Source organism: Centruroides sculpturatus, unplaced genomic scaffold (genome assembly GCF_000671375.1).
Source record: "Centruroides sculpturatus isolate CEXI.00-Female unplaced genomic scaffold, Cexi_2.0 scaffold86, whole genome shotgun sequence".
In the NCBI taxonomy this organism is placed as follows: domain Eukaryota; kingdom Metazoa; phylum Arthropoda; class Arachnida; order Scorpiones; family Buthidae; genus Centruroides; species Centruroides sculpturatus.
The window spans coordinates 304339-331465 of NW_019384475.1; the positions used below are offsets into that span (position 1 = coordinate 304339).

General features: G+C 27.0%; 1 protein-coding gene and 1 long non-coding RNA gene across 3 annotated transcripts in view; one reads left to right on the forward strand and one right to left on the reverse strand.

Moving 5' to 3' along the window:
* Positions 1 to 27127, reverse strand: part of LOC111621294 (hemicentin-2-like) — a 261961-nt gene that overhangs the window by 228086 nt on the left and 6748 nt on the right. The window lies entirely within an intron of this gene.
* Positions 1690 to 11532, forward strand: LOC111621295. Of its 2 annotated transcripts, XR_002756040.1 has the most exons (4): positions 1690 to 1777; positions 2154 to 2236; positions 10817 to 10912; positions 10988 to 11532. It is a non-coding gene; the product is annotated as an uncharacterized LOC111621295 (long non-coding RNA). The 2 variants fall into 2 exon arrangements; XR_002756039.1 differs by having other exon boundaries at positions 10817 to 11532.

Below are 27127 nucleotides of genomic sequence, written 5' to 3' on the forward strand. Positions count from 1 at the left end.
CAAGGACTGATCCATTTTTATTTATAAATCTAATTCAACTAGGAAAGAGGTGAAAAAAAACCTTGTTGTTCATTTTTAAGTATGAAAATGCTACCACAGATTGATACTAACCCCCAAATTCTACTATAACATAAGGGAATAACATAAGGGAAGGCATCTTCATTCGTTTTCCCAGACGAAGAGTGTCGAAAAAGATGTTTCAACAACAATCTATCAAGAATCAATATCGTGGAAGCCACTCCAACAAGTGAAGGAATATAATAGGTTACGAAGTACAGTCACTCAATTCTCTAGGGAACATACGACAATTATAGAGAAGCTCTTAAAAGAACAAAAATCTAGGAAAGCTGAAAAATCGGAAAGCAATACCCTAACATACATAAGCAGAAAAGTAAAGTATCGGGTCGATCAGACGAGTTTTATAGTGGATTAGAATACAGCAAGGACCTCTGAACCTTAAAATTGTCGTTTGGAAAAATCTCCCGCGAATTGTACGCATGCAGACTTGTACTGTATGTAATGTGTCCATCGTTATGTGTTACAGCCGGTGCTTGTTCATCTCACTGTCTCCTCACTCTCATCTCTTTCTCGTTGATTCACCGGCTGATGTCTACAACAGATCGTAAAATAATGGCGCCTGAGCGGCACAACTTCCGTCTTACAGCATAGAACACATACGTAGACATACACATACTGATTTCTACCTTGATGAATTCCTTTTTTTAAGCTACCCTGACTGTTTAAACACATCTGTTACGAGGTAAACTCTTGTTGGAAAGGCAAAACGACTGGATATATAAAAGTTGCAGCTTCAAAATTATTAAATTGTGATTGTTAAAAAAATATATATATATAACTTGTGTAGAAGAAGAATTACAATGAGTTACATAATATATTAATGTTTTTTCTGTTTTAGAATTTAATTTTAGAAGTTTGTATCATAGAAAAGCTGCAAAAAGATGCATTACTTTAATATAAAATAAGAAAATTTACTTAAAAAAATTAAATTAAAATGTTTTTCTTTTTTATGAACGGTTGTGCAAATGATAAACAGGAAGAGAACTTGTTATATATATAGTTTTTTAATACGTTTTTTTAACCTTAAACTGGAGTGTTGATTTTTAAGCAATGGCCTACAAATTAATAGTACAGAGATTGCAGTCGAGTGCATTGTTTTGCCACAAGGGTCATTGCAAATCACGGATTTAAGCAGGTGTACGACTGCTGATGCTTCTACACACTAATAGATCTTATCTAGACATCGTCGTTAAATCAGACAAATTGCAGGATGCTTTCTCACTCTCTCTCCCTTGCTCTCTTGCTCTCACTTCAGTCGTTTCAGGCGAGTGCATAAGTGGAAATCCGAGACTAAATTCTCCGACTGCAACCACAGCCTTCTAACATACAGTTATCGATTTTTACAGGGTTTATGTCAACTTTTAAATTACTAAATAATAAACGAATTCAAAATTCATTCGAGGAATATTATGTAAAGATACCAACCACACCCAAATAATGAACATTTGCGTGAATATGAGGCAATTGAGATTCGTTAAAAATAATATTAAAAAAATACACTAAAAATTCAAATTTGTTTCACTTCTATTTTCTTCATTCTTTAAAAAAATGGAATATAAAAAAACTGTAGAATATTTTTTTATTTTATTTATTTTTTCAAAAAATATCGAACAAAACTTATGCCTACTAGAATTTCTGTTGGCATGTCAGCTAGTATTAATGCACTTGAAAGTTGGAAATCAGATTTTGTTAGCCAAATGTAAGAAAAATTCAATTTTTTTCCCCTGGTAAAAATATTTTTACTAAATGTCAAAATGTTAAAACGTAAAAGAAATATTTTAAATAATCAATTTAAAAGAAAAAAAAGAATAATTCTTAGATTTTTTCCACGTCTAGAAGGGGCAAACATTTATAAATGCCTCTAATATATACAAATAACATAAAGTACTTCATTTAATTTACAAATTTAATGAATTATAATGGTTTAAATAAGAAATGGCATAGCTTTGTGTTGGATAAAGTCTCGTTCCTCATTAAAATTACAAATTGAATCTCATTTCAAAGTTGTAAATATGAATATGGTAATGATTAAGTTTTAAAAATTGATATTTATTTAGTAAAATAATTATTTTTAGCTGCTGATGAGGTAAAATGTATGAAACCAAGTAGGAAAGAAAGCTGAAGATAAAAACAGATAAAGTAAAATTATGATAAAATGGTTAGTTATGCGGTATTTGTTTTTAATTTTTAATTAATTTATAGTAATTAGTTAATTATATACGACGGCATTAACGGTAAAATTTAATGGAATTTTATAATAAAGTTCACGAGATGTGTTCTTGAATGTTTATTAATGTTACAGACGTTTTGCTACGAGTTAACGATCGTTTGTTATTCTACTTTTTTCTTTTTATTTTTACTTTATATATATATAAAGTAAAAATAAAAATAAAAAAGTATATATATATGTAACAGTTTGTACTTAAAATATTTTAAAATATTTCTTTTTCTGTATTAAAAAATGTTATTTTATTATACTTTAATTTAATAAAATTGAAGCTTTTAAAATTGATTTTAAAAAATTCATTTTGTTTACATTTAAGTAATTACAATTATTACGAATTAGCGCAAAAAATAAAATAAAATTAGCGCAAAAAATTAATTGTAATTTAGTATTTAATTGCAATTATTTTTGTTTAATTCTAATCAATTACAGCTGTTATTGTGTTTAATGAAATAGAGGGAAAATTTAATTGTAATTAAGTATTTAATTTTAATCGATTACAGCATTTGCTACAATGAATGAAACTGACGAAAAAATTTAATTGTTATAAAAAATGAATTAAAACATGTGCTGAAACTGATTTGTTTTCTTTTAAATGTAATTATTACATGAAACTGATTTAATTAATGAAACTGATTAATAATTAGTATAAATGTAAACAATGTTACAAGCAACGTAATCAAAATTAAATTTTAAACAAATGTAATTTCAGTATCTAACAAAATAAATTTAGTTTTTTTTAAAATTATAATTATATATGGTTTAAATTTAATAATAATAAAAAATAATAATTCAGTTATTATTTTTAACTTGATAATCGAAATCGGATTAGAGTAAATGAATTACTATATATTTTAACAAATCAACAGTTTTGACGTCTGGTATGACTCATGTGGAAAATTAGCTCGTAAATAATTAAAAATATTTTCTTAAATATATAATGAACTAATTAATTTTGCAAGTTTATATATCGATTTTAATGTCAAAATCTTAGCTTAAACCGAGAGTTTAAAAAAGAAAAAAATTTTTACAAATGGAGATTAAGTTTCTTAGCCCCAGGACAATCTACTTGTGGGGCATTTCGATACACATTCATTTATTTAGTCGTGATTGCCTACCTGGGGGTAGGTCGTGTGACTAAGTACAATGTGTTCACTTGTTTAATTTAGGAATTGCTCAAATATGACATATGAGTTAACGACGTCTGTTGTATACAAACCCGCACGCTCCAAAATTACCTCTATCTTTCGAGATTATCTAGACATTAACAGGTACGATTTCTTTCCTCCCCAATAAAATTAACTATTACCTTTATCTGGATTGGAATGGGATTATTTAACGCTCTTTCTTGTTAGATAAATGAGTAAAGGGTAATTATCCTTAATCCTTCGTTACCATCTATCTTATCAAGAGGTTAAGTTGTCTTTTAGGTAGACATTTACAGATTTTTCACCTGAATGGATAGGTATATCTAGCAGGTGTGCCAGAAATAATGATTTCTAGATGATTTAACATAATTTAAAATGTTATTGAGACATATTATCTTATTTAATTTGTCATAAATATATCTATTTTCAGTTAATTGGTGGGGAATTTAAGAAAATATTTTAGGAATTAAAGTGTCTATTTAATAATCAAGTTAATACGCATATTCGATTTTGAACCTAACTTATGCAAATGATTATTTTTATAAAGTGCCTTCAAAATTATTTATTTTCAACAATTAATTCTTATAATTACACTCTAAAAATCAATTATATTCATTTCTTTCAGCAATTAATTTTTCTCTGTCGATTTTTAGCATCGTTATATGTTAATAGCTCTTCATTGGTGTCATTAATTACGAATTAATTTATTTTTAAATCAATTTCTATAATGATTTTCGTGAAATTTTATACTTGAAAAATGTGTATGTTTTGCATAATTTACCAAAAAGCTACGGAGTATGCTCGATTTTATAATCACTGCGCTCACAGTAACGTGTTAAGCACACACAGTAAAAAAATCAGCATACCTAACCAAACTAAATTAAAAATCCTTTATTAAGATTGAGCTGTGCCGGATTGACAACCCATCTTTGGGATGTTTACGGACCTAGGCCGTTTCCATGGTAACTACCGAATAGACATCGATTGGTGTTAGTAGCCCCATCAACCACTCACATCACTTATCGACAGAAGTATTAAATTTCCTTATAAAGGCGAGGAAGAGAAGGTGTTTCTGACCATCGATTATAATGAATTTATTCTCTATAGATTTAGTCTACATAAAAGGGGTGGAGAAATTCATACTGAACACGTTTAGTAGCTTTATTGCTTCGCCTTTAAAACTGATTATTTTCGATTTTTATTTCCATTTTTTTGCCATTTCTAGTCATAGCAAATACAGAAAAAAACCTGAAAAACAATTTAAAAATTCAATTATTCTTTTATTTAATCCGATATAATTTAAATAAATCACATAAAAATCGACTTTAAACATGCAAAAATATATTTAAATATTTTATAAAATATTAAAAATTATTTCAAATTTTTCTTTGAACATTCCTTAACTATTTTTCTAACTTTACAAATTTATTTTATTTTTTATTTTTTTTTAATAATAAAATTCCTTATCATGTAATTTATATTATTATATTTATCTTTTTAATGTTTATTGATTAGTGAAAGATTTAAAATATTTTAAAATGTAAAATACTTTTCAGATAAATTGCTTGAACATCATTTACATTTTTAAAAATATTTTTCAATCATACAATTATATATACACACAGAAAAAAGGAAATATATTTTTCTTTAAAATTTTTCTCTCTCTCTCTTCCTTTATTTACAGGGAAATTTTTGTAGATGAAATATAATATTTCACATTATATATTTACGAATTTAACGTTGAAAAATATATTAAAAGTTTTTTTTTATAAAATACATTTTTAAACTGTAAAATTTGAAGTTTACCAGAAGCATTGCGTCAGTGGTTATAAACATTTTTCCTGTTTACATATTTTATTTATAAGTTTTTTTATTTTTTTAAATTATGTCTAAAAGTTTCTATTTCCTATATTTAAAAATAAAATACTTTTAAAATTTCAAATTTTATATATATTTTTTAAAAATTTTATTTAGAAATTATTAAGTATTAAAATAACATTAAAATATATTGAATTCTGAAAGGATGCGAACAAAACGTAAAGATAAACTCGAACAAACAAAAATCGATCGAATAAACAAATTCAAGAATATATAATAGTAATAACAATGACTTTGTAGAGTTAATGCATTCGTCAGAATCTATTATCTTGCAAATATTAGCCAAGCAAACGATGAAAATTGCATTTTATAGAAAGCTAACTTCGTAAACGCATTTTATATATTAAGCTTATCACAAATTCAGCAATATTTATAGTTATATTTCAAAATTTTATACGCTCTACGCTTTCTCATCTCGAGTTTTGTGGCTCAGTAATTAACTTCTATCAAACGAATGTCATAAAGATCGATACTTTTCATCGAAGACATATTTCATATAAATCATGGAATGGGATTCATTCTCCGTTCTTCTTACAATTTTTTTCTTTGTTATTTATTTGTTATATAACTTTAAAAAGTTTATTAATTTAATAAACATGTTCGTAAAATATCTTCCAAAATCTAATTATTAATCTGATTAACATTTAACGTATCTGCGAATTAATAACTTAGAGCTAAAAGCTGATTTTGTATAGTTAAATATCAAATAAATATTTATTTGATAATATTCTAATAACAAAATAAAATTTTATATAGCCTATAGGAAAATTTANTTTAATAATTTAATTTAATTTAGAAAATTGTACGCAGAAATAAATCCATATGAAAAAAATAAAATAAAATAAAATTTTTGTATTTTATGAATTAAATATAATTAAGTTACTGCGAAATAAATATTTTTAGAGTTTAATTTTTATATAAAAATATTATTAAATATGTTTTATTAAGATTAAAATATTTATTTCGAAGTGATTTAATTTATCAAAGGCTAATTTTTATTATTTCATTTTTTAAAATTATTACTTGTTGAGCTCTATAAATTAATTTTCTTTTATTATTTATTTATTAAATGAAGGAATAAAGAAATAAATTAATAAATGAAATTTTATTAATAATTAATATAATTGATAATGGTATTTACAGTTATTATATATTAATATGTAATGATGATACAGACTGTTCAATGTTTAAACAAATATTTAAACAATAGTTTATCACGAGGTTTTCAGATGGGTCATCACGCAAGAAACAAATACAGATGTTCACGACGTTAGTTAAATTATTAAATTACTTTGTTTGTAAACAAACTAGTAAAAAAAACATTGCATTTTCTTTATTACTTGTTAGTTAATTTTTTTTAACACGATGTTGCAAAACATTTTTACTTATCTACCGTTCTCTGCTTATAATTTTAATTAGTTAGCAGACAATTTTTTTTAAGTATTTAAGAAAGAAAGAGAATTTGTAAAGTAGCTTAATAACTAATTTCATCCGTACTGTCAAAGTTTCGTAGAAAAGAAAGGAGTAAAAAATTATAGTGAGGAGGGAAAAAAAGCTTTGCACAGACACACACACATATTCACTCTTACACATACTAGTTTGCAACGTCATCTGCACATGTAGGGGATATTAATGATTGGAGACGGTGGGCTTGTAATGACTCATCACAATTACGGTTCTAGACCCCAAAGTCTCTCTCTTCTCTCTCTTCTGATGAATTAACGGGTAGATAAATTTGGTTTGTCTACCCCCTTTTCTGTCTCTTTCATGGATAACGTGGCTAGTAATTAGCACAATTTCCTTTTTCCTTTTTTTTTTTTTTTTTGGTTTTCATTGAAGGCGAGGTTTGATCGATTTTCTACCGTTTACAGATAAGTTATGTGAATGTTCCTGCTGTCCACTTGTTGGCTTACCTTCTCACCAATTTCTAGCAAACAAAAATCGACAATCGATTTCTCTACTCTATTTTTTTGGAGGATTTCTTTTACTTTTTTTTAAGTAAATTCATTCACTAAACTTAGTTACAGATGCCACAAAAGTGACGTTTCTGTGCGTGTTTAAATAATATAAATATTTCTTTTTTCTTTTCAAATTTTAGTCTAGACATTTACAATATTACGTTACATACTGCAATTTTTATAAGGTAATTTCTAAAGTGGGCTATTTTTTGAAGAATTTTTTAAGATATGGACAAAGAAAAATGTCGTGTAAGTTCAACTTTTTTATATAATTATTTTAAAGCATTTCTTATAAAATTAGTAAAATATATTTATAAAATTTTAATCATTATATAAATATATATATACATATATTACAAAATTTTACTGTAGATTTAATATATATATTGTGTATAGATTATATATATACAGGGAAACAGAGATACATAATATATAGAAAGAGAATATCTAGAGCATATAGGTGGAAAAAAATATTAGATAAAAGAAAGATATTATATATACAGAAAGAATACCTAGAGAATGTAGAGAAAAAGAGAAGAAAATTAGATAAAAGAGGAAGGAAATTATTAAAAAAAAATTCAAGTGTAGAAGAGAAAAATCCACTACAGACACTAGTGAAATAATCGATTTTAATTAATTTGAATATATTAAAATTTAATAAAATTTGATCGAATTTAATTTCGATATAACAAACATCACAAAATTTACTTACGAATAAATTTTATTGTGTTTAAACTAAAATATAAAATTGGTTTTGAAAACTTTATTAGAAAATCGATATTTCAATACTTTTCTACGGTACATTTATGTATCATTTTAGCGAATAAATGCGTAAAAATTCGTATTGTTGATGTTCAAACATCAACAATATTGGTATACTGGTTTTTGTTAGTTTCTCTTTTACCAGTCATACCCACTTTCTCTTCTTATCGTAACACAATTTCCATAAGCAAATATTATAATGGTTGCATGTAAATCGATGGCAGATATCTTTATCTTCTGTACTGTACTTCTCCAAAAATTGTTTGTTTATAGCTAAGATATTGATTTTATTTCATTTTTTTATACTTTAATTTTATTTCTCTAGTGTAAGGACCTTAATTTCATTTATGTTTAGAAACTTGATGTTGTAAAGCATCATAAAACTTTGATTTTTTTTAATGTTATGCTTTACTTGATTAATGTTTCTGAATATAAAGTTAAATTTTAAAATTCTTTTAACAAGATAAAGATATATCTCTTAAGGGAATTCTGTTATAGATTATACGAATGTCTTCATTCTGCATCGTTTCTGAGGAAGTATTTATTGTGATTTCTTTTAAATTAAAAAATAAAATAAAATAAAAAATACTTTTACGTAGTCGAACGTGTAATCTCCCTTTTGTTATTCTTCTNTTTACTTACGAATAAATTTTATTGTGTTTAAACTAAAATATAAAATTGGTTTTGAAAACTTTATTAGAAAATCGATATTTCAATACTTTTCTACGGTACATTTATGTATCATTTTAGCGAATAAATGCGTAAAAATTCGTATTGTTGATGTTCAAACATCAACAATATTGGTATACTGGTTTTTGTTAGTTTCTCTTTTACCAGTCATACCCACTTTCTCTTCTTATCGTAACACAATTTCCATAAGCAAATATTATAATGGTTGCATGTAAATCGATGGCAGATATCTTTATCTTCTGTACTGTACTTCTCCAAAAATTGTTTGTTTATAGCTAAGATATTGATTTTATTTCATTTTTTTATACTTTAATTTTATTTCTCTAGTGTAAGGACCTTAATTTCATTTATGTTTAGAAACTTGATGTTGTAAAGCATCATAAAACTTTGATTTTTTTTAATGTTATGCTTTACTTGATTAATGTTTCTGAATATAAAGTTAAATTTTAAAATTCTTTTAACAAGATAAAGATATATCTCTTAAGGGAATTCTGTTATAGATTATACGAATGTCTTCATTCTGCATCGTTTCTGAGGAAGTATTTATTGTGATTTCTTTTAAATTAAAAAATAAAATAAAATAAAAAATACTTTTACGTAGTCGAACGTGTAATCTCCCTTTTGTTATTCTTCTCTAAAATTCTTATTTTTATTTATAACTTTTTAAAATTCCTATTTTTGATCAAATATCTTCAGGCGAGTAAGATGAATCAACGAATTCTTATTCATCTATCCTCCTAAACCTCTTAATTTTTACATAATTCTGTTACCTATAATTTATAAGTTTTTTTTTTCCTTTTATGAACTTCATCCGAATAAATTTCTCCAAAAATTACTCTGAATTTTATAAAAATTAAATCATTTTTGCATATAACTCACGTATATATACAGTATATACATATATTAAAAGAAAATCTTTTTATGGCAGATTTTGATAAGAGTATTACTGTATAATACACAAATTTTTATAAAATATTTTTTAAATTTTATTAAAATGTACATTTTTTTTCAAATAATTTTTATTATTTTTATTTAAATATAAATTTATATGCGATAAAAAATATGTTAAATAATAATTTCTTAACGTAACAATGCAAATTTTGTAAGGGGCATTTACATTTATGAAATTTGAAATGTACATTTTTATTTTGAGTATTTTGAAATTTACATTGCACTCTTAAAAAATTTTTTAAAGTACGATTTATTAAACTTGTTTAAAAATGTTCATATTACATTAAAAATAAATGTACAGGTACAGTACATTTGAATGATTTTTTTTCATAATGCAACAAACATTTTTCATATTATTACTTACAGTTGTTAAAAAGATAAAATTTTTTAAAACATTTATTATTTTTATAGTGCTTTTTACATCTTATAAATAGACATTTAAAAATTATTTAATAAAAATATTTATTTAAAAATATACACTTATAAAAACTTTAATTTAGAATTTATATATTTTTATAGTGTTTTCAATCAATAAAAATGTTTAATGACTGTCAAAAAATAAATAAATAATCTAAAATTTTATCAGTAAATATTTAAAAATTTTTTAAACAAATTAACTTAATAATTTTAAGGCAATACTTGTGCAATTTAGAGAAGCAGAAAGCTTAGAAGCCAGGAAATTAGATCTACCTTTAAGGCTTCTTGTTAAAAATTTCATTTTTTTACAGTTATAAACAGTTAATAATTTATTTAAATTTGTTAAATAAGTAAAGAAGTACATCCGGAATTAGCTAGAAACGCAAAAATTTAATTATAAAAATAAAAAATTCAGATGTTTCTTGTTAAATTTGTATCAAGTCTAGTTTGATATTTAACGAATTTTTACTTCAATACGATTCTCTAGTCAAATTTACATCTTTAATATTTAAAAATGTATAGAAAAAAAAATAAGGATAATAGCATATAATTATGTCCCGACCATATAATGTTCTTAAATATTTAATGCTGTGTCTAGGAATGAAATTTCAAGTTGATATAACTTTTATAACGTTAGAAATCTTCAATTATATATAAAAAATTAATTAAAAAAAAATTACTAACAATGCTAACTCTTTACTCTTTGATAGGTATGTTGTGCTCTTGTGTTTCTATAGAAGAATCTGTGAACTGTTAACGAAAAAAATGAATGAAAACTGAAGGAGGTTGGAATGTTTTTGTTGCAGGTGAAGCACATTGAGAAGGTGGTGTTTTTTTTTAAATTCTTCTATTCATTTTACTAAACCCTTCTTTCTCGCAAGGTTGTAAGACATGTTTAAAAACATCTTGGCAAGGAACTAGAAAGATGAGATGTAGACAATAAAAAATAAAGTAATTTTAAAGGTAAAGAGTTAAATTTTTATAAAATAATACTTATAAATGGTAATTTTTCAAAATGAATTATGATCACTAATTATGCCACTTTAATAATATTTTGACACGCTACTATGATAGTAGTTACTACGCTTATATAATAGTAAAAAGGGTAATTTTATATCTGATTGTACTCTAGTATCATCTATAACAATAAAGTACGTATCTTTATCTGTGATTTTACACTAATACATCTATCTTCTAGCATTTTTTTAATATCCTAAATGCTTAATAACAGCGGTTCTCAACCTTAATCACTCTTGTACCACTGACTTTCTAACGAATCCTTCTTGCTTACTCCCGTGGTACATGTACAGTACCACTAATTATTTTATTATTATAGTATAATGCTTATAAGATAGTTGTGTAGTAAATATATAACAAAATAATAATACTATAATGCTATATTTTAACAGCATACAATAGCAAACTACTCTAGTAACAATTGAACGTGGAGGAAGAAGTTTGAAATATTTCTTCTTGGAAAAAGAGGGGGCTCTAAAAGTGGAAATAAAGTAAATAAAAACGGCAAAATTCGAATGGTAACTTGATTAAAAGCACAATTTTGAAAACCAGTAGGAATTTACCGTTTTGTACTGTTGATATCCTAGTTTGGTGCGATGATTAAAACCATTCATCATGAACTGCCATCTAACGCGGAACGTTTTCTGTAATATACGTGGCAGCAGCTAGTCAAATCTTCAACAAAAAGTTCCTTTTCCCCCCTCCCCTTTTCCTCTTCAATACACATGGNTACTAACAATGCTAACTCTTTACTCTTTGATAGGTATGTTGTGCTCTTGTGTTTCTATAGAAGAATCTGTGAACTGTTAACGAAAAAAATGAATGAAAACTGAAGGAGGTTGGAATGTTTTTGTTGCAGGTGAAGCACATTGAGAAGGTGGTGTTTTTTTTTAAATTCTTCTATTCATTTTACTAAACCCTTCTTTCTCGCAAGGTTGTAAGACATGTTTAAAAACATCTTGGCAAGGAACTAGAAAGATGAGATGTAGACAATAAAAAATAAAGTAATTTTAAAGGTAAAGAGTTAAATTTTTATAAAATAATACTTATAAATGGTAATTTTTCAAAATGAATTATGATCACTAATTATGCCACTTTAATAATATTTTGACACGCTACTATGATAGTAGTTACTACGCTTATATAATAGTAAAAAGGGTAATTTTATATCTGATTGTACTCTAGTATCATCTATAACAATAAAGTACGTATCTTTATCTGTGATTTTACACTAATACATCTATCTTCTAGCATTTTTTTAATATCCTAAATGCTTAATAACAGCGGTTCTCAACCTTAATCACTCTTGTACCACTGACTTTCTAACGAATCCTTCTTGCTTACTCCCGTGGTACATGTACAGTACCATTAATTATTTTATTATTATAGTATAATGCTTATAAGATAGTTGTGTAGTAAATATATAACAAAATAATAATACTATAATGCTATATTTTAACAGCATACAATAGCAAACTACTCTAGTAACAATTGAACGTGGAGGAAGAAGTTTGAAATATTTCTTCTTGGAAAAAGAGGGGGCTCTAAAAGTGGAAATAAAGTAAATAAAAACGGCAAAATTCGAATGGTAACTTGATTAAAAGCACAATTTTGAAAACCAGTAGGAATTTACCGTTTTGTACTGTTGATATCCTAGTTTGGTGCGATGATTAAAACCATTCATCATGAACTGCCATCTAACGCGGAACGTTTTCTGTAATATACGTGGCAGCAGCTAGTCAAATCTTCAACAAAAAGTTCCTTTTCCCCCCTCCCCTTTTCCTCTTCAATACACATGGTCACGATTTTGTTGTTTGAAGAAATTGTTCTCAAAGCAAACCCTTTATATCTTCTGACAATTGGCCATAAGTTCTTCTTTCTTACAGAAAAAAGCCCGTTCTCTCGTAACTGTAATCTTTACTGAAGGATACATTGTAAAAGAGAAATGTCTTTTTCTTCAACGACTGGGAATTCAAGACCTTGTACGTTTTCCTAGTGGACGTACCATACAAAATGGCATGCATCAAATGGAAAAAAAAAATATATATATAGAAAGAATGTTTCCAACCGAATGAATTTTGGTAACGTAGCAGTTCTTAGCATCTTCACACTTTTCTTTATAAGGCTATCAAAAAAAAAATCCTTCGACGTTTATGTAAAATTGTTTTCTTAGTATATAAAAGAGTTATCCTTTAGCATTACAGAATTATTTATAAACCAATCTATTTTAATTTTTATACAATTGTTAAAGATTAACATACTCGTAAATTACAATTTCGTGTCTAGTTTACAGCATAAACCCGGCTTAGTCGAGTTGTAAATACGAAAGAATTTTTGGACCACTTCCATTACTAACACCACTACAAGATTGATCTTAAGGGGGAGGGCGAGTTTGCGGAATCAGCAAAATTTTAAAATGATTATTTTGTGGTCATAAGTATGCGGGACAATATTTACATGACTCGAAATCCGGGCATAAGTATGACGTCCGACTAGATCCCAAAATTGACGAGTGGGGCACGACCGCCAATCGTATGTTGTGATAATGGTGATGGATGTGCACGAACTAGCTTCTCAAACGGTAATCCACGTTAGTTGGAGACCAAAATAGAGACCATTCAAAAGCATTCAGACGGTTATTCTTCACTACATGTTTATCCATTGTCGTTGTCATCGATGTCAGGCGACAATTACGAAGCTATCTGCATTCACTTTACACGTGTCGAAACCTTTACACGTTACTCTTCCTTACACCTTTAACAGCTATTATATTAAGAGATATTTAAGGTAGAAGAGATCTTACGCATTGCAACTTTCATAAATGATCAGGACTAACCATCCCTGTCACTTTCTTATAAGAAATTGCACACACTTCGTACGTGTCTATATCCATATCTCTTAACCAACACGTACGTTTTTGGAAATGGAAAAGGGTCGATTTTTCCAATTTTAATGCTGTATACTCACGATTTCTTTAGAAGAAGGTCAGGTAGCATGTTCGTGAGTTAGACTTTGCTTTTATTTCTATATCTATTTCTTCCTTTCTCTATATATATTTTCTAATTTTTTTTTCTCTCCAGATTTTTTCTGGTACATTAGTCCAAACCAATTTGTCGGATTTACAGAAAAATGTGATTTTTTTTCTCTTAGTTCTACCCCTTTTCTTACTTTTCTCGACGTGTTTGAAGGGGATGGTTAATCCTGTTTTACAAATGGATTCATTATTATAATCTTATTTTACGTGTGATGAAGAATTTCATATACTCCATTTTAACCCCCTTCTTTTTATTTATTTTCAAATTTAAAAAATAAAAAAAAGGACACAGATTTTTGCGGTTTGCCGAAATTGGATTGACGTCATTCTCCTATAAATTATGCATAAGATCCATATTTACATAATCAAGTCGTACTGAAAGTTAAAAAATAAAATAAAAGGAGGGAAGAAAATGGAGTTGACTCATTCATAATTTATTTTATTGTTATTATTATTTTTTAATGATTAAGATGGGAAATTTACTGAAAAATTAACATACTTACACTTGAAATTATCTAATAAATTTATTTAAAATCTATGTTAAAGTAATTAAGAATTTTTATTTTACTTTTTCTTCTTGTGATTGTATAACGAAACTCCATTAGTAAATGGATACTTTGTTACGTTTGATGCATTTTCTTATATATTTTTTCTTTTTATTTTCATGTAGCAAACCATTAAAAATGAAAATATGTACTTTTTTTCTTACTGAAGTGCATTTTTCATTTGCATGCTTTCCACCTAATTACCGAGGTAAACCATTAAATCTATTATTATATACATTTTTTCCTTATTTAACTTTATATATATAATATTCTATTTTAATAATTCTTCTAATTATTGGGAATATTTATTACTAATTTTTAAACATTACAGCTAATTATAAAGTTGCATTGCCAAGTAGAAACGGATAAGCTGATAATGCTTTATACTTTTAATAAAATATACATTAAAAATAAAATATAATTAAATGCAACTTGCATTTGTCTAACTTCTCTAACTAACAAGTAATGCAATACAGTATTAATTTTTACTTTTAAAACTTAATTTTAATTAGCTTCTTTGATATTGCTAGTTATGGAAGAGGAAGATAATGATGCTCTACTAGAATCGTTATTGATAATAAAAATGCTTTTATTTTAATTATTTTTGACTAAAATAAGTATGATTAAATATATTTTGTTCTCCAAATTAGTGATTAATAATTAGAATTAAATTTTTATTCAATAGTTTTACATTATCGTTAGTGAGTGATGAAGAGGATAAGGATGCTACCCAGCATCTTTATTGTCAGTGAAAATGATTTAATTTTAATTAATTAATAATTTAATTATTTTTAATATATTTTTAAGCAAAAATAAATATAATTAATAATATTTTGTCATTTTAATTATTAAATAGTCACATCATTGCCAGTAATTGAAAATGAGGATGAAGATGCTTTTTACAGCATCTTCCAAAGTAACTTCTAGTGTAGATTCTTTAATATTTTTTATTATATTCTGCACTTTTGTAAATATTGAGCTTTGTTCTTTTATAATTTTATTCCTTTGTCTAAATTATAATCATCGATTGAGCATCATAATTAAGCTTGCTTTAATTAAATTTCATTTAATTAATGATTGAGCATAATAATTAAGTTAGATATATATTTTTTCCTCTCAATTCGGAAATTATTTTGGTTAAAAATACTTAATTATATATCATTATAATTAATGAGCAAACCATTCGTAAAATTTTCTGTTCTTTTCAAGAGATGGAATCAAGCATCCTCATACTAAGTAGAATTTCTTTAGTTAATGAGGATTATTAAATTAATAAATTTTAATTTTATTGATCATTTGCATCTCTTGAACATCACTCAATGAATAAATAATCATATCTAGCAACCTTTTTTCTTCATTTCTTTAATTAATTTTACTTCAAAAGAGTTGATTATCTCTCGTTTCTTATTTCAGTAAAGCATCTTCATGTACAGCTTTCTAGAAAATAAGTACAATATATGCTATTTTTATGTATTATAACACATGATTTTTAATGATTTAATTTAAAATAAACTATACTTTATACAGTTATACAGTAAGAGTATTAGTAATAAAGGAAGAAGTTAAACACTGTTGCTGATATGTGAAGATGATGTCTCGCTAGCATTTTTATATTATTGCTAGTAAATGAAGACAAAAATGCATCTCTAGGCTACAGGAAAAGATAAAGAAGATGATGCTTTATTAACATCCATACACTAAGGCTTGTAAATGAAAACGAAGATCCTTTACTGATATCTTTATCATTATTTCTGGTAAATGATGAAGAAGATGAAGATGCTTCACCATCCTCTCATTGTAAATAAGCGATGATGCTACTAAAACATCTTCAACTTAATAAAATAAATAGAATCTAAGCCACGATTACCTTCTTCAATACTTATTTTTAAGCACTTCAGCATAAAATAAATTAGAATTTTTTTTAATCGTATAAGTAATGTAGACGAAAATAAACAAGATGGCTGAAAAAAATGATCACTAATCTATCACTCGAGAATCCAAAATAGCAAAATAGAAGAGAAGAAGTAAATATAAACTGCTCTATCAATCACGACATTAATGTTTTGTTTACTGCTGTCACTTCCCTCTAAACTTGATACAACTAAATAACAAATACATGCTACAAGAGGTAAAACATAGATAAAAACATAAAAGAATTTAATGTTTACCAAAATAAAAAAAGAACAATGTATTTCTATTGTCCTGATAGTGTTCATTGGACTTTATATTAAATTTAGAGTTCAGGATGCTGTGATTCAATCAGGAGATGCGAGCTTCTTTTGCTTCTCTTCTATACGAATCATCAATCATTTAATTTAGCAGATGTCAAACTTTCTACTCGGATATCCGAGAAGGTTTTACAAAATTAAAAAATAAAAAAATTGCTACAATTATTAAAGTTTTATTCGCGTCTAATAACACTTTAGCACTTATAAATTATTTTAATAAATGATTATTTTGATAATCGAAGATATGGAGAGATCTGTAGATGAATCTGTAGTGTTGAGATGGAAAATTTTCAACTCTTCTCTCCTCCTCACCACTTAATTCTCTATGTATGTAAATTGAAGTGTACTTTTGTAAATGGTGATGAATATCTTAATCACTCGTTGAATTCTGTCCGATTCAGCTCTTATAATGCAGTAATTTGAATTAATATAAATGTAGAAATTGTTTTCTTTTCTTAATTTATAACGAAATTTCACTTGAAATTAATTTAACATATTAATAAAATTCATTGGAGTGAAATCAACTGTCTGCATCGGTTTTTCGACGCCATCATGCATAGAAAAACGAAAAGCTCTTGTTGAGCTAGTTTATTCATTGTTTAAGGTGTGAAATTAAGGATAATTTGGGAAATTTTCTAAGAATTGAAGTGTAACATGATAAGTTGAGTATCATTCAACTGATGAGGAAGAATTTCACTTAATACTCGTACTGAAAAGTCTTATTTCTATAATATATAGCATTCTTTAATTGCTCTTCACGTTTAAAGCAGAGATAAATTCATGTAAAGGTCATTATTTTATTATTTAAATTGTGATACAAGGTCTTAAAGGAGGAGCAATACAATATATGCTCTACAAGACCTTAAAGGCATTACACAATTTAAATGATGACCCTTATTAATTATTCTGATTAACTAATGTAAAAGTATCAAGTATGCCATACTTTTACGATGATTTTCATTTAATTTAAAGTAAAATAAAATCTTCAAAAAGTTAATTATTGAAATTATTTTAAACATTTAAAAATTGTGCATAAAAATGAAGCAATATCGATATACAGAAGAAATAAGGGTATATATATATGTAGAATTTTTCCTTAAATTTAATTAAATAAGTCGTTATAGACTAGTGAGAATGTTAAATATTCGATATTTAAAGAGAAACATTTTAAAAAGTGTCAAATTCTAACACGATTTTACATCAAAACTCCATTTGCATCATATCTAAATACGTTCATTCGACTTTAGAAGCATGCATAAGTATTTAAATTGCATTCACTTATAAAATTTTCATTAAATTCAATTAGAGAAATTATTATAAATTATTAAAATCGTTAAGTATTTCATATTTAAGTAAAAATCTTTAAAAAATTCTAAACTGAAAACTCCATATCTTAACACATTCAACAGAATTACTCATCACTTAGAAGCATTACATAAGGTATTTAAATCACATCTACACTTATAATTTTCTTAAATTTTAATCTATTAATATTTATAAGTAGTAAATAAGCTGTAAGGAATATTTAATTTCTGAATATTTACAGGATATTCAATTAAAATCATCCTTTCACATGTAAACAAGAGGTAAAACATTGAATTATAATATTAATGAAAGCTCGAATGTTTACATTTCAATTGGAAAATATTTGCATATAAAATCGAAAAATATCGATATATTACGTAAATAAGTAGTAAATATTTTTAGTAAAGTAAATAATTTATAAGAATCTTTCAACCATTAAGAGTAATTGCTTCACAATAAACATGTGGAGACTCTTGTTGCTGCAGCAATTACTTCTTTACTTTAGAGAGAAAATTTAAATTCCTGTTTAACTTGAATCGATACCCCATTAAGTAATTTTAATTAGCAATTAGTTAAAGTAATTAAAATTTAAATTTTCTAAAAATAAAATATTGATAAATGTATATAAAAGCTAACGTTTACAGATGTTTAATGGGTTTACTCTACTTATATATTATATGGTTAATGTTAGGAAAGTAATTTAATAGGTTAATATTAGGTTATAACGCAAACATTAAAGTTTCATACACCTAAATGTTACTATAGTAATAATTAATGTTGCATAATTGTAATCGAAGAAACGAAAAATGATAGAACACGAATGTATATCATTTTATCTTTGTTCTCTCTTCTATCCTCTTTGGGCATTTGTCACATCGGTCACTGACCTTCTGCGTGAACAAGGCAGGTGGGATGTTTACTAATGTTTCTAAACACCTCCTGGAAATCATTTTTACATACATAATTTCGATTTATATTAATAAATAAAAGCATATATATCATACAGCATCTCCTGCTCCTCCGCATCTTCTCCATCTCTTTCTCATACTTTTCCTCTGTTCTTCTTTCTAAATAGATTTATTTTGAGCCACCTCCGGTGATTGTCAAAATCAATAAAGTTAGTATTACTGCTACTCAGGAAATTTCATTCTTCTGAGTCAACTTAGCTTTGTTTCTATACATTAAAAGAATGTTTACTGTAAGCAGAACGTATAGGAAAATGTGACAAGGGTGTGGCTCTCTTTGATTCGATTTTTTCTTTCTTTTTCATAAATTTCTAAGATGAATAAACATGGTGACAAGATAAAGGAGGGTGTTAGAAATAGAAAAATTTAAGAATAAAGTTTCTTTAATTATCAATGCTCGGTACATTTTTATTACTCTTTAATATCTAAAAGTATTGATGGTACAAAAAGTCCCCATCCCGGATATTAAAGTAGGAGTGATATACCCCCAGATCCGGTAATGTAGCTTTTAATAGTGTAGATAACATTGTGAGCATCTCACCACCCTCCCTACTGACTCACTCCTCCCTGCTGAGGGTATAAAAAAATAGTTTTATCTTTACAATTTTGTAGCTCTTCTAAATGATGAAATTCGAACCATTCTCAATTAGTTGACATCAAAAAGCACTAAATTCAGTGATGGAATTTTCTACTTTTTTCCTTTTTTTTCCTTTCTTAGAAAAGGTTTAACTAAAAAACTAGGTCTATCAAGCAATGCCTAAAGCAATGCCTGTTTGAGTCTGTAGAGGAAGAGATGTAGTTAATTCGCTAACAAACAACATCTACCTGGAGGGTGTTGTCTCAACATGATTGGTTACCCAGGGACCACTCTATCACCCGCTGTGCCTAGTTTTAGCGCATCAATAAGATAAATTAGTTCATACAACAAAGTCGAATCAATAAACGGACTAACACACATACATACAGTACACACACATAACAAATCTCTGATCTTAAATAGGTTTGCACGAGAAGAGATCAAAGGGATCACCTGTTCCTTTTGACTTAAAGATTAGGATAATAAAACTGGAAGATCTGCAAGCTTCTCTTAATCTTCTCAATGAATTAATACAAGTAAATATTTAAGAGAAAATAAAAAAAATATATCGAGAGAAAAAAATGGTAAGTTGCACAACAAACGAATTAACTTCAGCTAAAATAATTTTATAGTCAGCAAAAATGATTTGATTTCTTAGCAATTTAAGCTGAAAGTGCGAATTGAATGAAACGAAAAAGAAGGTTCTCTTAATGGAAAACGAGAAGAAGATGCAGAGAGGAGGAGGAGGAGGAAGAAGAAGAAGAAGAAAAATAAAAAAAGAATCCTCCTGAGTAAAGAGCCCAGATTTAGGTAACGTGTGTATGCCTACCTTCCATTTGAATACGTTGAAAATGGAGTCGTTCCATTCGTACTTCCGGAAAATTTCCATATCCGACACGAGGCCTCTCTAACCAAAATTATTACGGTTCCCAGAACACGAGAATCTCTGATGAAGTCTGATTAAAGGAGTTGCTCTCCTGAGATGAGTAACATGGCTAGTGTGTTTGTGTGTGTGTGCAACTTTACTTCCACACTCAACTATACAGTTTTCGACTGAAATATTGTGCAGCAAAACTTTCCTGCAATATTTTTTAAAAGGGAGAAGTATTTATTACTTCACTCTTTTCCTTTCCAGAATTTCTGATAGTAAATTTTTCTTATCCTCCATTTTTTTATGAGAAAGTTTTATGATAATGCGCGACTATTCTTTTATACATATAAAGTATATAAGCTCCTGTTCTAAACTGAAATTAAGTTTATATATTATATATATTAAAATAAATTTAAGAAAAAAATGCTTGAATATTTTTGAATTTTTCTGAAAGAAAAATGTACTTTTAACTCTTTTTTTCCAGTTATAATTTTAATAAATAACTCACTACTCCAATGATTAACGAGGAAAGAAAGACATGACTTAATGCTCGAGAATGAATGAATAATTTAAAGTATTAGTAGTAAAATATGAATATTCTCTTGATAGAAATAGTTAACTGAAACTGCTCACTTGTAGGCGATTAAATGTAAATGCTCGAGAGTAATTAAGCCAATGAAAATTGTCAATAATGTGTGATTAATCGAATATATTGAATATTAAATAAGTTAGCTTAATATTCATCGAAGATTTCTCGTAGTTTTATGTGTATACATGCGATTAATTTAGAATTATTTTTATAAAATACTTAATGAAAATTAATGAATAATAAAGTGGAAAAGTTCGTTAGTGAATAGTTAAGTGAAGACAATTTATTCGTGAATATCTAACTAAAATACTGGTCAGTGGATAGATAAGTAAATATGATCATTATTGAATAGTCAGTTGAAAATGCTTTATTGAATAGTCAATTGAAAATGCTTTATTGAATAGTCAGCTGAAAGTGCTCATCACTGAATAGTCAGCTGAAAGTGCTCATTTCTGAATAATCAGATGAAAGTGCCCATCATCGAATAATCAATTAAAAGTGTTCTTCATTAAATAAGTAAATAAAAATGCTCATTAATATATACATAAAAGAAAATGTTTATAAACGAGTAGTTAAATGAAGGCGCGAATAATTAATTCAAAATATTTATAATAATAGTTGAATTATAAAAACTCATTAGTAAATATTTAATCGAATGCGGATCGTATGACGTTTACAAAGAAATCTGAGCACATAATTAACTGAAACTGTCCTTCATTAAATGCTTAACTAAATTATTTAATTAAATAGTTAAATGGCATGAAAAATTTCATTTAGTAGATGTTTAATCTAACATATTGATGAACGAGAGTTTAAAATATAAAATTCGAGGTGAAGTATACTTGTGTTTAGCCATTGACAATATTCTATGAAAGCTTCACGTCCTTAATATAGTTTAAATCATTAAGTCAATATGAGAAGCATAAACAATTGAATAATTTTCAACGCTTGAAGCAAATGTCAAAATGTCACTCATCTGAATTTACAACTTATTAAAATGTAACGAATAGGGATGTGTAACAGAGATGGACCCCAGATAATCAACAAAGCCCATCTTTTGAAAGATCTCTTGACAGCTTCCCCTCCCTTTACACTTTTCCAATATGGTCTAGACCCCAGAAAATATCTTTTCATCTCGTTCCTCTCAATTCAACACGAAAGATGCTACGATTATTCAACGAAATTTCGAGTAAATGTATTATTAATTTTTAATTGTCTAAAGGAGTTATCAAAAATGTTGACGTTATATTTTACTTGAACTTACTCTCTGAATTAATTAAAGGTGTTTAAGATTATAATGCGTTTACTGATGAGTATATTAGTAGTATTTCTATCTATTGTGTGTTGAGATGAAGAATTGAGTAACGAGTCAGATTTGAGAGAAGTTAATACTGTTTTTTAGCGTATGGGATATAAAGAGATGCTTTGAACAGATAAGTATGTGCTCAGTAGAGAAGAGAAATAATATATTCAGGCGATGAATAATATAGTTACTGCATGAAATGGACAGCATGCTCAGCACAAGAAATGAACAACATCCTCTACAAATCGAGAGTATTTTTTTCAAAATACAGAACGAACATTTTTAACATAAGTTTAACATAATGAAAAATTGGGTACGTTCAATGCTACTGCTCAACAAAGAGTTTAACAATCACTGATAAATGATTAACATTATCTTCCTTAACACGCGATTAACAGTATTTTTACTAAAATAAATAAGAATACTCCGAAGCATAAATAGACTTAAGCGTTAAAGAGAAATTGTTAAGAAGGCAATTTTTAAATGATTAACTATACAATTTACGAAATGTCAACAGTTCACTCTCCAATAAACGAGATATTAAACAAAGCAAGAAAATTGAATCGACGCCACAAAAATACACAAAACATGTCGTAATTAACTTTAAAAATATAGATAACATCCAAGAAAATAAATATAGATTTAGTATAAGAGGATTACCAAGGGTATAAGTGATTGAAAATCTCGGATTGGCATGCAAAAGAGGCAAAAGGAAGAGCGAGAGAAGGTAAGAGATGCATTAAAAAAGAAGAGATCTTGTTCTCACGTTCTCCATGTCCGTGTGCTAATTTATCGACTGAAGCGAGAAATCAATACGAAAAAGGAGGAAAAGGAAGAAAGAAAAGAATACGAAGAGAACGTATGCGAACTTTTGTAAATGTTCATACAAATCTGGTTGCAATGGGGAAATCGTCATTGTTGTTGTTAATGAGATTCCGATGATGTGGCCTGACATTCTATTGTCTCATTACCGAGTTTGAATCAAATTGTAAGAAACTAAAGTGAAAGTCATTTAATAAAAACGTTCAAATGGGTAAAGATCGTTTGCTTTCTGTCGACATTCAGCAAAAGCAAATGATCATTGGCGACAGGTCTTCTGCGTTTGAGATAAGGTAATCTAATAAGTCCGTCTGTCCGTTGTTGCTGCTATTATAAGAGAGCAGATGATGTACTTAAAAGTAATATTCCTAAGAGAATAGAATTAGAAAGATTCCTTATCATCCTTCTCCTCTTTTTTTTTCCTTCTTCTACTCCTGCTGTTCCCCATCTCAATAAATGCTCTTGGATAATAAAAAGATACAAAATCTTTAAAGTTGATTTTGGCGATTGGGATATACTTCTTGTGTCATTCTTTGTAATTTTTTATAGCTGAAACGTTTGTTTTAAAAATAGAATAGAGTGTTTTTGAGATAATTTTATCATTAATGAGGGTCTTTATGATGTTTTTAAGCGAAATAAATTCCGTGCTAAACATAGTAAACAAGAGAGAGAGATAAAAATTAAGCAGGTTACATTTAGAAGATAATAAAATTGCGCTTTCTTAAAACGATGAGTAAAAAAATATGAAGAGAAATGAGATTTGTGGTGTAAATATTATAATAAGCGTCATTCTAGAAAATGATCTCGATGATTTTTTTTATTTTCGCCTGGTTTATTTCTGTTTGGATTAGATTATTTTCTTCTGTTGATGAAATAATCTATATGAAAAGTGCCATTTAAATCAAGAAGATGAAACTGGTAAGAAAATAGTCCAAATGAAAATAAAGTAAGATAAAGAGGAAGATGATCTAAATGAAAATAGTCATAACGAAGATGAAGATGACCAAAATGAAAATAATCCAGATGAGGATGAATATAATTATATATAAGCTTACTTTATTTTCGTAATATATTTTTGTATTTTATTTCTGGAATAAAAATCAATTAGAAATAAAATATAAAAATAATTTTTCAAGAAATTTTGATTTACAATTTTATAATTATTATTATTAAAAAATTCCACAAATAATATAAATAAGTTGACATAAAAATTTCATTATAAGCAATTCAAACTATGTTTATTTTCGGAGAATGCAGAACACATTTAAGCATTGCGTAGCAACGTTTTAAAATATTTTTAATAAAATTTTATCTTTTTCAAAACATCTTGAAAGATTCTTAAACGTGAACTTTAACAAAAGAGTGATTACTCGAAAAATTTTACAACAATTAATAAGTAAAGGAGGAGATTTTTGAAGCTGGGCTGTTGCCATATTTAAACTTGTTGGTTGGAAGAGATAGAGATGGCTACATCCTTCAATTAAAAGTGTATGTGTGTATATGTATATTGATATATATATATGTGTGTGTGCACTGACCACGTGATCATCGAGACGTAAAAAGGCAAGACACCTGCTCGAGATGTTCCTCGCTAGGGGCTAATTTCTGTCAACAATTATTTGTAAATTGCGGGCAAGCATGAACAATTAGCAGGAGCGACAGTGACTCTTCGGAGCAGCAGAATTAATTAGTTGCAGGAAGTGACAGAAAACGACCACACCACTGTCGTTGCACTGTCGTCACCACCTTCTTTTGTTCACGACATGATATAATTAAAATGTCGACTCTAAACGAATTATTATACACAGTAACATCCGTTATATATATATACTAATCTTTTGTATCATTCATACACACGTCAAAGATTCGTAAAGATAGATAAATCATGTCTCATGAAAGGATATCGATAGCTTCGATTCGGATCCTTATCACCTTTAATGGAGCGAGATATATAAAAATAGTTAGACGTTTACTCCATTTTGAGATAGGAAAATCATTTTTAAAAAATAAAAAAAGGACTGGGAGAAGAAGAAAACTTATCCAGGAACGGAAGCATCATCTTCTGATAATCCTCTTTTTCTTTTTTTTTTATCTTTAATCATTTTTCTTTAATCAAGAACTTTATGTATCCTTCAAAATGGAGCTATGAGAAGCAATATGGAAATTTTGATTAACAAGAAGAAGAAAAATAATAAAAAAATGAGAGAAGTTAAAAATTTGTAATTAAGTAATTCGACGTCGTGTTAAAAGAAACAATAAATTTTCGACTAGGCTACAAAATTTTCGGATATTCGATTCTTTTATCAGCTAATAAAATATTTCAAGATGTTTTGCAGCATTTTGGTCGTGAATTTTTATATATTTTTCCTTTTTTTCTACTAAAAAAGACGAAATTAGTGGAGGAAATAAAGGGAGGGGGGAAATTAAGTACAATGGCGAGAAGTAAAGAGCAATGACGAAAAATGAGGATGAAGTAGAGAAGAAAGTTAAAGATGATGATCGAAAATCAGGAAAAATTGATGAAAATCTAAAAGAAAATAACAGAGTGAAAAAATTTATGAAGAAGAAAATGAAAATTAAACGAAAATTAAAGTAGAAAAATGAATGAGGAAATGGTAAAAAAATCGAAAAACTACGGTAGAAAATGAGGCAAAAAATAAAAAAAACTAAAGATTTTGGTTGAAAATGAGGTAAATGGCAATGAAAATGTAAAAGGAAAGAAGAGAAAATGAAAGAAGATTGGAGGAACTTGAATAAGCGAAATAAATTTATTAAATAAAAATGAGGAAAAGTAAATAAGTAACTAGATTTTTTTCTTGTTTACTCATTTACCTCGTCTTTCCCTTTTATTTAATTTTCTCCATTTTTCTCTAACACTCTTCGCATCATTTTCATCTTTAAAATTCTTTCTCTCTGTCCTTGATTATCTTTCTAAACATTACTTCTTATTGGAGATAATTGAGGAAATTTACAAGGAAAATAAAGAAATAACTGAAAAATGTAAAACAATAGATGCAAAATAAAGAAAAAACAAAAAACAATTGAAAATAAAATAAACGATAATAAAGATAAAATAAAGGTTATTCGATGCAAAATGAAATTAATCAAAGAGAAAAATAAGGTATGATAAAATAAAAATAAGTAAATAATATTTGATTTGATGAATAAAATAGAAGAAAATTATGACAGTATAAAGTATGTTTTAGTCTTTAGTTAATTCATAAATTCTAAAGTGAATTTCAATCATAAATAAAGTAAATGATTGTCCAAGTAATTTTTATAAAGAAAAATGTTTATCTTTAACTTCGATTCATCTACTTAATATGGAAAGGGAATACAGAAATAATTACTTACAACTGATTTAATGAACAACGGTTTAAAGGGGAAATAATTAACATCTAACTGCATTTCTTGAGGCCAACTATTGAAATTCGACTCTTCAATTAACATGAGGATGGTTCCATTATTTTTCTTTAAAAAAAATAAAATAAAGACTACCAAAATTTTCCACTTTCATTTTATTATTATTATTATTATTATTCTTTTATTTCCTAAGGGACTACAGTGTTTTAATTAAATACCTTCGAACTAATGTTGACTTTCTTCTTGGCATTGGTCCTTTCGTTCTTCTTTTTAATAGTGCTTAGTCGAAGGTAAACTTGATTTTACGATAACGAAGTCGAAAACCACGTCACTAACGAATGAATTACGAAATATCTGATAAATATATTCTTTAATTTTGCTTTTGTTTTATACTCAGTTATTTTT